A 12,794-nucleotide genomic window follows, 5' to 3' on the forward strand; every position below is an offset into this window, starting at 1 on the left:
GACACTGAAAGATTCCTGGATCCCAAAAACGCCAAGATAATTCATGAGGCTTATATTTCATTCGAGACTTCACAATTATTTATTGGAAAAACATCTTCTCCAGGAGGAGGGGAAGGGGAGAGAGCCTTTCTCCTCCTCCTCTTCCTCCTCCTCCCTGTCTCCAGGCAGCTTGGCAAAAAGCTGCATTCCATCCCCGTCCCAATCCCTGGGGTCCATCTTGCTGAAAAGGCAGAGCTCTGTGCCCAGGTCATACCACAGAGGAAGCCCCCGGGCTATTACAGCCCCTGCCATAGGATGCCTCAGACCAGTGCCAAGTCCAGCACATAGGGGATACGGGGAAGTATTTCTTTCTTTTAGACATGTTGACCTATTTTTTTTAGCTTTCAATTTAGTGCACTCATAGCATAACAATAAGGTGGGGAAAAATCTAATTTATAAGCACCCACAATTCTCTCCACCCTCACAAATTGTGTTCACTTTTCTCTCTTCCTTTCTGGCTATTGTACATGCATATATGTAATTGTTCCAGAGGCATAACCATGGTGCAAGTAGAAGTTTGCATTTTGCTTTTTTCAATAAACACATCCTAAAAAAAAATTCTCCTTATTACTGTTTGGTCTTCATAATTATTTCAGAGAATGAGTGCAACCATTCCAGTGAGAAAATGCACAGTAGTTACCTACACCTTACCCTGTTTGAATTTTGAGATTAATTCTAATTTTTCCTTGTATGGTCAATGTTGTAATGGGCATCTATGTATTAGGTTGGTGCACAAGTAATTACAGTTTTTGCCATTACTTTCAATGACGAAAACCGTAATGACTTTTGGACCTAATACATAAACCTTTTCTTCTGTCTGGATTAGTTATTTACATATATATTGAATAATGAAATTTGGATCAGCTTTCCTGTGATGACTCAGACTCAATATGAGAATGACTGTAAACGTTCCAAAAACAGAAAGTCACAGTTGATTATTGCAGCTGGGCACAAAGGACACAGTGCTGATTTTGCTTTTTTATTCTTTTTTATAAATACAGATGAGTACATAAACGATATATAAAATGAAGAATAATTGCTGGGTAATGTCAGTGGAAATGTAGAGGACGTGCCTTTGAAAATCATTTTTATATAAGCAGTGCAAACACTGACCAAAAAAAAAATTATCAAAATAAACTTTTCCAGAACTCTGGAAATTAACCAAAGGCTTGCAACAATTCAGGGAGCATTTATTCAGGAAAAGTGGCTGAATCGCCATAAGAACTGTGAGATTCGTGGCACTGTAACTTGCCCTGGCCCAACCCCTCTCTCCAGCTCTGCAGTAACCACGGAAGTCAATGGTCCTGCAATCACAGTGAAAACCAGCAGCTCAGCAGACAAGCTAGGGGGCGGAATTCAGTCGGAGCTCCTCCAAAGCCGCATTTCCAGAGTGCTGCCATTCCTCAGTCTGTTCATTCCACTTCTCCGGCAATTGTTTATTATGATAGCAGCTTGAGGTGATGAAACGATAGAGGTAAGCAAGATGATGGAAAAAACCTAAAAGGAAAAGTTTGGGAAAGAAATATCCAGAAGGAGGCTTTGAGAAACTCCAACACTTTTGTGGGACTCCAGAAGGCCACATGCATGACCAGGAAAGACCTGATGGGGCCTGAGGCGTCACCACTGGCTGTACTCAAGGTGCTGTGAAAGTAGGAAGTGAAGATCGTGCCCAGTTGGAAGCTGCTTGCCTGTGACTTGAAGCATTGCCCCACACAGAGGCAGGGCCCCTCAGCAAAGGCTGTGAAACTTACTGGTTCTAGGTAGTCAAGGAAATTTTCCAGTCATGATCTGCCAGCTATGCTGAGTACAGACCTCAGTGGCCACACAGGACAAAGAACACAGAAATAGCTCGGGAAAGCCACTCAACAAGCAAATAGCAGCAACAACAACAAACCCTGAGGAGAAGGAGAATCTGATTTCCAGAGTTGGCATATTATATTATTTCACATGTTCAGTTTTCAACAAAAAATTAGGAGGTGAGCAAAGAAACATGCAAGTATGGTGTGTCACAGGAATTAGAGCAAAAGCATGGGTGTTGGATTTATTAAACAAGGAATTTAAGTCAGCTACTTTAAATATGTTTAAAGAAATAAGGAAACTATGTCTAAAGAACTGAAGGAAAATATGAGAACTGTGTCTCATGAAATAGAGATTAATAAGGAGATAGAAATTGGTTTTCTTTAAAAGCACATAGAAATTCTAGAGTGGAAAAGCATAGTAACTGAAGTGAAAACTTCACTAGAGGCAGTCAATGGCACATTTGAGCTGGCAGCAGAAAGAATAAACAAGCTTGAAGAGAGGTCCATGGAGTTTTTTCAGTCTGAGAAAACAAAAATAAAAAGAATGAGGAAAAATAAACAAAGCCTCAGAGATCTGTGGGCCTACCAGCAAATGCATAATGGGACTCCTTGAAAGGGAGGAGAAAGAAAAGGGGGCAGAAATAACATTTAAAAAACAATGACCAAAACTTCCACACGTGACGAAAAATCTTAATCTACACATCTAAGAAGCTTAATAAATTCCAAGTAGAATAAATGGAAAGAGATTCACAAGTGGACACCTCATAATCAATTGCCAAAAGCCAAAGACCAAGAGGAATCTCGAAAGCATCCAGAATCAACTCATCACATACATGTATCCTCAGTAAGATTAACAGTGAATTTCTCACCAGAACGTATAGATGCCAGAAGGCAGTAGGAAAACATTCCTGACATGCTGTAAAGACTGTCAATAACAAATTTAATATTTAGCAAAACTATCACTCAAAGAGAAAGAGAAATTGAGACATTTCCAGATTAAAAGAAAAACCCGAGAGAATTTGTCACTAGCAGTCCTGCACTACAAGAAGCATACACCTACTATGTACCTACACAAATTTAAAATTAAAAAAATTTTAATAAAAAAAGGAAACACTGAAGGAAATATTTCAGGCTAAAATGACAAGAAATACACAGTAACTTGAGTTCACATGGAAAAATCAGAGCATCTGTAAAGGTAACTACACAGGTAAATATAAAAGATGGTATACAGGTATCATTGTTTGAAACTCATTTTTCTCTACCTGATTTTAAAAAACAACTGCAAAAGCAGCAATTATAAATCTGTGTTGATGGTTTTTCACTGCATAAATATGTAATTTGCATGACAATAATAGCAGAAAGGGAAGGAGAAAGTAATGGTAGTACATAAGGGTGAAGTTTTTATATACTATTAAAATTAAATTTGTAGTCATCTCACCTAGACTGCTATACATTAGGATGTAATTGTAATTTCCAGGGCCACCACTAATAAAATATCTCAAAAATATATAGTAAAAGACATAACAAGGAAATTAAAATGGTACACTAGAAAATATCTTTTCAACACCAAAAGTCAAAATAGAGAAACAAAAAAGACGTAAGAGATACAGAAAAAGTGCCAAGATAATTCAATGGGAAAGGAATAGTTGTTTCAGTGAATGGTGCTGAGGCAATTGGATAGCCACATGTGAAAAATGAGGTGTTACCCTATCTCATACCATATACAAAAATTAATTAAAAAGAGTAACCTAAATGTAAGAGCTAAAACTATAAAATATTTAGAGAAAATAGGTGTAAATCTTCATGAGTTTGAGTTGGGCAATGGTTTCTGACATATGAAACCAAAAGTATAAGCAACCAAAAAAAAAAATAGACAAACTGGACTTCATAAAATTAAAACTTATACAGCTTAAAGCACATTATCAAAAAAGTAAAACAAAGCAAACCACATAATGGGAGAAAATATTAGCAAATCATAAATTTGATAAAGGACTAGTATCTAGAATACATAAGGAATACTTATAACTCAACAATAGAATGACAAATAATCCAACTTTTAAAATGGGCAAAGGATTTGAATAGATATTTCTCCAAAGAAGATACACAAATGGCCAGTACACACATAAAAAGATGTTCAACATCATAAGCCATTAGGAAACCTCATCTACTAAGATGGCCATGTCAAAAAGATGGACAATAGCAAGTGTTGACAGGGATATAAAGCAAGTGGAAACTTTTTACATTGCTGGTGGAAATGCAAAATGGTGCAGGCACTTTAGAAAGCAGTTTTGAAGTTCTTCAAAAAATTAAACATAGTATCACCATATGATCCATTCTACTCATAGATACATATCTATGATAAATGAAAATATATGTACATGCAAAAACTTCGTATGTATATGTTTATACATTATTCATAATAGCCAAAGAACCCAACTGTCCATCAGCTGATGAATAGATAAACAAATTGTGATATATCCATGCAATGGAATATTATTCAGTCATAAAAGGAAGAAGTCCTAATATATGCTTCCATATGTATGAACCTTGAAAACATACTATAAGCCAGACATAAAAGGCCACATATTGTATGATTTCCATTTGTATAAAATATCCAGAATGGGAAAATTCATGGAGACAAAAATTAGATTAGTGGTTGCCAGGGCCTGGGGGGGAAGGGGAGATGAACGTGAGATATAAGGTTTTGTGATAAAGTTGTTCTGGAATTAGATGCTGGTGATGGTTGTACAGCATTGTGAATATACTCAAAATCACAGAATTGTACACTTTAATGGGTAAAATCATTATATACAGTATGATGTCACTTTGGTAGAAAATGCATTTATGTATTATATATATTTAGAAAAAGATCTGGAAGGATATAAGCCATTAACAAGTGGTAATTTTTAGGTGATGCAAATATAATGTTGCTATCATTTTTGTGTTCTGATTTTCTAAAATGGAAATACACTGCTTTTGTTTAAAAACAAGATTATTTCTAATTTAAACAAAACAACACATGATTAACTGTGAAGCCAAATCCTATGTAGCTAAAAAATAGCACATCAGCCTCTGGGAGAGTTTCCTAGTTAGAACCGCCTCTTACCTACCCACCCCTAAGGGTGGCCACTGTTCAATTTTTATAATGATCACTCCTTGCTTTTCTTCTCTCAAATGCACCCTTGCAGTGATTGTATTTATCCCCAAACATATACAGGCTAACCTAGTTTTGAACTTTTCTGAACTTCATATTAGTGGAATTGCACCATGGGTGGTTTTTGGATCTTGCATCTTTAGCATGTCATACACGTGAATTCACCCTATATTGTTGCATGTGAGGATAGTTCTTAAGTTTCTATTTTGACTAGCATCCCGTTGAATAAATATACCACGATCTATCTATCCATGGTACACTGAAGGACACTTGGGATGATTACAAGGAGTGCTACTGGGAGGATTATGGAACATTGCCCTAGGACTCATGGGCACAAGTCTCCCTAGGGCACACGGAAAGTGAAATTCCATTCCTAGGAATGCACATCTTCAAATATACTAGAAAATGTCACTGTTTTCCAAAGGAGTTGAAACAGTTCATACTCCCACAGCGGTATATGAGTTCCTATTGGGCCACACCCTTAGCAACATTCTGCATTGTCGTGGCTTTTTATTTATCAGTCTGTTGGGTGTGTGATGATATCTCACTATGGTTTGATTTGCATTTATCACTGATGAGGTGGAGCACATTTTCATTTGTTTATTGGCCTTTTTGGATATCTGTTTTTATGAAGTGCTGCTTACATCTCTTGCCCATTTTTGTCTATTGGGTTCTCTGTTTTTTATTATTACTTTGCAGGAATTCAAATTTCTTTTTTTTTTTTTAGACAGAGTCTCACTCTGTGTGTGATCTTGGCTTACTGCATCCTCTGCCTCCTGGGTTCAAGCGATTCTCTCGCCTCAGCCTCCCAGGTAGTTAGGGTTACAGGTGCCCACCACTACACCTGGCTAATTTGTGTATTTTTAGTAGAGACAGGCTTTCACCATGTTGGCCAGGCTAGTCTCGAACTTCTGACCTCAAGTGATCTGTCCGCATTGGCTTCCCAAAGTGCTGGGATTATAGGAGTGAGCCACTGTGCCTGGCCAGGAATTCTTTATATATTCTATAACATGAGTTCTTAGAAGATATGCATGTGGCAAATATCATCTCTCACTTTGTGGCTTGTCTTTCCCTTCACAATGATATCTTTCGATGATCTAGAGGGGGCTACATTTATTGTAGACTAGTATGACTATCTTTTCCTTAATGGTTAATTCTTTCTGTGTCTCATTTATGAAATTCCTTTCTACTCCATGGTTATGAAGATAAATTCCTACAATATCTTATGAAAGCTTTATAGTTTGACTTTTGTTTTCAGTTTTTGTTTTGACTCACCTGAAATAGAGTTTTGTATGTGATGTGAGGTAGGGGTCTGCTCAGTTATTAGAGTTATGTAACAAATTAGTCCAAAACTTTGCTGTATAAAACAACCATGTAGTTTACTCGCAGATTTTGTGGGTGAGGAATTCAGAAAGGGCCCAAAAATGAAGTTTTTGTTTGTTTATTGTTTGAAGTCCACAATGACTGGGTTCTGAGAAACTTTTGAAGGCCAGAACCATCTCATGCACTCACATATCTGTCACTTGATGCTGCCAGTCAGCTGGGGAGCTGTTTCTCTGCACACTGGGTGGCGGTTTCTCCATATGGTCTGGTTTTGGCTTCCTCTCAGTGTAGCGGCTGGGTTTCAAGGACAAGCATTAAGAGAGGCAGGAAAGAGAGAGAGAGAGAGAGCCAGGTGGAAGCTTTATTGCTCTTTTTGACTTAGCCTCAGCAGTCACTTCTGTGCATGCTGTTGGTCAAGGTATTTGTAAAGGTCTGCCCTGGCACAAGGGGAGAGAACAGAGACCCAGGTCTCAATGGAGAAGTGTCAATGTCACCTTGAAAGGTCTGTGAGATGGGATGTATATAGGTGGTGTCATTTTTGAAAAATATAATCCACCATGGCATCGAATTTCATTTTTCCACATGGATATCCAATTTACCCAGGACCACTTATGGAAATGTTCATCCTTTTCTAACTGGCCTGAAATGCCACTGCTTACACATATCGAGATCCTGGATATGGGAGCTTCTGTTTCAAGATGTTGTTTTCTGTTCCATTGTTCTATGAGTCCATCCTTAGGCCAGTGTCACACTTGCTCAGGTATTACAGCATTATAATAAGTATAGATGTCTCATAGGTCAAGTACATACTGTGATATGGTGTGATTATTTTTCCTTTTTTTTTTTTTTTTTTCTAGTTGCAAGATTTAATAGAGTGAAAACAGAGCTCCCATAAAATGGGAGGGGACCCAAAGTGGGTAGCCGTTGCCAGCTCGAATGCCTGGGTTTATGTCCCAGTCATTCTCCCTCACCCTGTGCTCTCAGGCGATTGATGATTGGCTATTTCTTTACCTCCTGTTTTTGCCTAATTAGCATTTTAGTGAGCTGTCTTTACTACCTGATTGGTCGGGTGTGAGCTAAGTTGCAAGCCCTGTGTTTAAAGGTGGAAGCGGTCACCTTCCCAGCTAGGCTTAGGGATTCTTAGTCGGTCTAGGAAATCCAGCTAGTCCTGTCTCTCAGTCCCCCCTCTCAACAGGAAAACCCAAGTGCTGTTGGGGAGGTTGGCCAATAACAGCTCTAACTGCTTCCTGCTGAATTGGGGTGTAGTAGGGGTCATGCAGTTGAGATTTCCTCAGGAGAGGTGCTTTTGATGTCATTAACATTGGAGCAGGGGCTAAAAGGCAGGTCCAGGGGTCCGTTGTAGATCTTAGTCATGGACTGCATCTGGGACTGCATTTGAAGAATGATTTGTGGTTTTATAGTTTTGATTCTGGAAGAGACAAACTTAACAAGGAGGCTAAAGATACAGGGATTGAAATGTATGGCCTGAAGTGCAGAAGATTATTTCTTTGGCACACTTCACAGGCCCTGACTATCTGCTTGATAGTATTGAAAAGGCCTGGTCCAGTAAAGGCCTGGTCCAATAATAATTTGGCCATCTGATGGGTGCTATCAATGGGTAAGTGAAAGGTTTGGTGAAGGGTTTTAAGTAATTTCTATTGGTTAGTTGCAGGCAAAAGTATCTTTCCTTCTTTGGTGGCTAGCCATGCTGAGGAGAGGAAACTATTTCCTCATGAGGTTCCCCATTCTATTTCTTTTGCTGAGTACTGGGGCTTGGTTTCCCGGAGGGGATTACCTCATACTGGGGGTCCTCCTATAAGCATTTCTAATGGAGGGTCCTGCCTTGCGGCTCTTTTGGCTTCAATATCCTCTTGGCGGTTCCCTTCTATTTCCCTTTCCTTTCCTTTCTGACGATCCAGCAGTGTAAGACTGCCACCTCTTTAGGTTTCTGTACAGCCAATAATAGTCTCCTAATGGCTTCCTCATGTTTGATAGGTGTTTCCTCAGAAGTGAGGAATTCCCTTTCTCTCCATATTGCTGTGTGGGCATGGAGGACTGGGTAAGCACACTTAGAGTCTGTATATATATATATATATATATGTTTACCCTTTTTCCTTTTCCTAATTCTAGTGCCTGAGTGAGGGCTATTAGTTCTGTCAGCTGAGCGCTAGTTCCTGGAATGAGGGGATTACATTTTTTTTTTTGAGACGGAGTCTCGCTCTGTCGCCTGGCTGGCGTGCAGTGGCTGGGTGTCCGTTCACTGCAAGCTCCACCCCCCAGGCTCATGCCATTCTCCTGCCTCAGCCTCCCGAGTAGCTGGGACTACAGGTGCCCGCCACCAAGCCTGGCTAATTTTTTTTTTGTATTTTTAGTAGAGACAGGGCTTCACCGTGTTTGTCAGGATGGTCTCAATCTCCTGACCTTGTGATCCACCCGCCTCAGCCTCCCAAAGTGCTGGGATTACAGGCATGAACCACAGCGCCTGGTCGACGGGATTCCTTTTAAGTATTCCATTATCACTGACCACTGCATACGCCGTTTTTTGAAGTCTTTTTTCTACAAAGGAACTTCCATCAGTATACAAGTTGAGGTTGGGATCAGTCAAGGGAACCTCTAGAAGGTCCCCTTGAGCGGTGTAGGTTTGAGCAATCACCTGTTGACTGTTATGTTTTATCTTTTCTTCATTGTCTGGAAGAAATGTGGCTGGGTTAAGAGTTGCATAAGTGTGCAGTCACAGCACTGGCCCTTCAAGTAATAGAGCCTGATATTTAAGCAAACGGTTGTCTGACAGCCACAAGTTTCTTTAGCAGTGAGTATGTCATTTACATCATGAGATGTCCACAAGTAAGATCTCTTCCCTGTATTATTTTAACTGCTTCAGATACTAAGACTCCTACTGCCGCCACTACCCGTAAACAATAAGGCCAAGCTTTGTGATTATTTTTCAAAAATGGCTTGATTCTTCTTGGCCCTTTGTGTTTTCATATATATTTTAGTATCATTTGGTGTCAAATTCCATCGCTTCTCGGCCTTTTGGCTAAGATCAAGTGTGGTGTCAAATTCCACCCTACCTCTTGCCTTCCCCCCGAAAAAAAAAAATTACGGACCTTTTGTTTTTTGGGGTTTTATAAAGTTTTTTTTAAACTTCTATTTTAAGTACGGGGTGCATGTGTAGGCTTGCTACATAGGCAAGCTTGCGTCATAGGGTTTGTTGTACAGATATGTTATCACCCAAGTATTAAGCTTAGTACTCATTAATTATTTTTCCTGATCCTCTCCCTCCTTCCACCCTCCACCCTCTGACGGACCCCAATGTGTGTTGTTCCCCTCTATGTGTCCATGTGTTCTCATCGTTTAGCTCCCACTTATAAGTAAGAACTTGTGGTATTTGTTTTTTTGTTCCTGTGTTAGTTTGCTAATGATAATGGCCTCCAGCTCTCTTTGTGTTGCTGCAAAGGACATGATCTCGTTCCTTTTTTATGACTACATTATTCCATGGTGTATATGTATCATATTTTCTTTATCCAGTCTATCATTGATGGGCATTTAGGTTGATTCCATGTCTTTGCTATTGTGAATAGCGTTGCAATGAACATACACATGCGTGTGTCTTTATAATAGAATGATTTCTATTCCTTTGAGTATATACCTGTGGGATTGCTGGGTGGAATGGTATCTCTGTCTTCAGGTCTTTGAGGAATTACCATGCTGTCTTCCACAACTGTTGAACTAATTTATACTCCCACCAACAATGTATAAGCATTAAAAACTATGGACATTTTGACTGGGATTGCATGAAATCTACATACCTATTTGGGAAGAATTTACATCTTCATATATTAGCTGTTTCTCATCCATGAACTTAATGTATTCTTCCATTTGGGAGGCTGAGGCAGAAGAATTGCTTGAACCTAGGAGGTGGAGGTTGCAGTGAGCTGAGATCATGCCGCTGCACTCCAGCCTAAGGGACAGGGCAAGACCGTCTCAAAAAATAAACAAATAAATAGATAGATAAATAAATAAAATAAATAAATAATGTCTTTATTAAAAGTTCTCTTTTCCATCATAGAATTCGTATGCATTTTGTTCAAGCTTATTTCCAGGGACTTCATTTTTTTAAAATGATTTGTTTTCTGGTGTTTTTTCCTAGTTGTTTCTGGAATTTAAAATGTAATTGATCTTTGTATATTGATTTTGTACCCAGCAACTGTGTTACATTCTTATTAATTCTAATAAATTTAACTTAGATTCTTCATGTACTTTTAGGCACACAATCATAGTATCTGTGAAGAGTCAGGGAGCTGAATACAGCTCACTAAAAGCGGGATACCCATGTGGGTGGTTACAGGTATATTTGGCTTTCTCTAGTTGGTCCTATGTTAGAAACAGGGACATAAATTAGGGAAGATGTCAGCTGTTCGTTGAATCCTGGCCACTTGGGGTCAGTTGTTACAAAGGCTCTTGTTTGGCTTCCTGGACAGGTTGCTGGAGATGGTGGCCTGCCTTCCTCCACATCTGGCTTATCAACAGCAAGCTGGTCTCGGGGCTGGCCACTGTAGGAAAGGGATGGGTTTCCGGGGCTGGTTGCCATAGGTTGCAGGCCAGAGCTCTGTTTTTGTTTGTTTGTTTGTTTTGAGATGAAGTCTCGCTTTTGTCACCCAGGCTGGAGTGCAATGGTGCAATCTCGGCTCCCTGCAAGCTCTGCTTCCTGGGTTCAAGCAATTCTCCTGCCTCAGCCTCCCCAGTAGATGGGATTACAGGTGCCTGCCACCACGCCTGTCTACTTCTTTTGTATTTTTAGTAGAGATGAGGTTTCACCATGTTGGCCAGGCTGGTCTCGAACTCCTGACCTCAGGAGATCCGCCTGCCTCGGCCTTCCAAAGCGCTGGGATTACAGGTGTGAGCCACCACACCCGGCCGCTCTGTTTCTATACACGGTCTGACCACTGTCCGTTTGTGTAGTCAGCTTCTCACTCTGCAGCAGGTAACTAAAGGAAGCATGGAGATCACTCTGCTTCCAACCTGGCTTCTCTGTTCTCAGTTGTAAGACTAAGTCAGGATCCACCATCTAACTCTGCTTGAGCAGGGTCAATATTAAATGATTCTGTTCAATGTTTCACGTGGTTTCCAAGAAAGGGTCTGAACGATTTGAAGAGTAAATATTTCTGTTTTGAAATAAGTTATTGTTAAATAATATATGTCAAAATTTGAGAAAAAAATAAGCATTCAAGTTCTCTGACTTGATTGAAGGAAGCTTCAACATGTGCATCTGTATCGCGACACAGTCATTTTTGTCGTTGGTGGGGAGATGCTCTTCCTACAGAAGTACAGGAACCACGCATGACGCTGGCAGAACCCAGGTAAATGAGCATGTGCTCAACCATAATTTTAAAAAATACATATTTTGATTTGTACCAAAGAGCTTTCATCTTCTCTTTTGTAAACATCACACAGCTTTTGAGTCCGTTTGTGTTGGCTTTCACTGAACTGTCCTGGGTTTTATCAGCCCAGAGACGTTCCCTCCAGGACTCCTCCGGGTGCCACCTCCAGAGCGGTAATCAGGGCTAAGCTTAATTAGAGAGAAAACTTCCAGAAAGGGCAACTCCATCCCTTTTTAGGGTAAAATAAACACACTTCCAGAAGGGGCCTTTCCTTTAATTAAATTCTCTGCAATGTGGCAGCTGCTTGGGAGGTATTTTTGCATATTTGAGTTTAAGAAGATGTATGTACAGAGAGGTGATGTCACATTTGGAATGGTGAGTGTTTATAAGACCAAGTTTATAAGTTTACTAATTCGCAAGCCAGCTATCTTCATACCAGAAAGAGACAAAGCCAGCATCCAAGCATGGGCCTTCCCACGTCCAGTCATCTCCTAAAAACAGGCGAGGTGGGCCTCGGGAGAGGCACAAATGTCAGGGGCGCAACACACAAACTGAACAGGAATGTGGGGATGGGGGCTGCTGGCCCCTGGGGCTCAGCGGGAGGCCCCACCATAGAGCTGGGGCCCGGGGAGTTTGAGTATTTACCCCAGAGGTTACCCAGGATGGACGTGTTCAGTCTGAGCACGCAATCAAAGGCCACGCGGGCTCCTCAGGGAGGGTCTTTCCCCTCCTGCTGGGAGGCAGGGTCCCCAGCGCCCCCTGACCTCGGCCAGGCTACACTCTGGCTGGCAGAGCCCCGGTGCTTCTTGCGGTGCAGCCGTAGGCCTGCGGAGGGAAGGCTGCACTCCAGCCCATCCGGGGCCGCTGGACAGCTCTCCTGGGATGCTTCGGGCCCGCGCACTGTCACAGCCTGGCACACTGGGGCCCTTGCTACCCTCTCCATTGCCCTCTAACCTTCCTTCAGCTCCCAGCCAGCCCCTTCCCAGTGGGAACAAAGGCACTAGCGATGTCCTCGCTGCCCCTCCTTCCTCCAAGCCAAGTCCCCTCCCTGCGGTCCGGCCCCCCTGCCTCTCCACGCGGGCTGCTTCTTTCTGCTCC

This window comes from Rhinopithecus bieti, unplaced genomic scaffold (genome assembly GCF_001698545.2).
Source record: "Rhinopithecus bieti isolate Rb0 unplaced genomic scaffold, ASM169854v2 scaffold_7884, whole genome shotgun sequence".
NCBI lineage: Eukaryota > Metazoa > Chordata > Mammalia > Primates > Cercopithecidae > Rhinopithecus > Rhinopithecus bieti.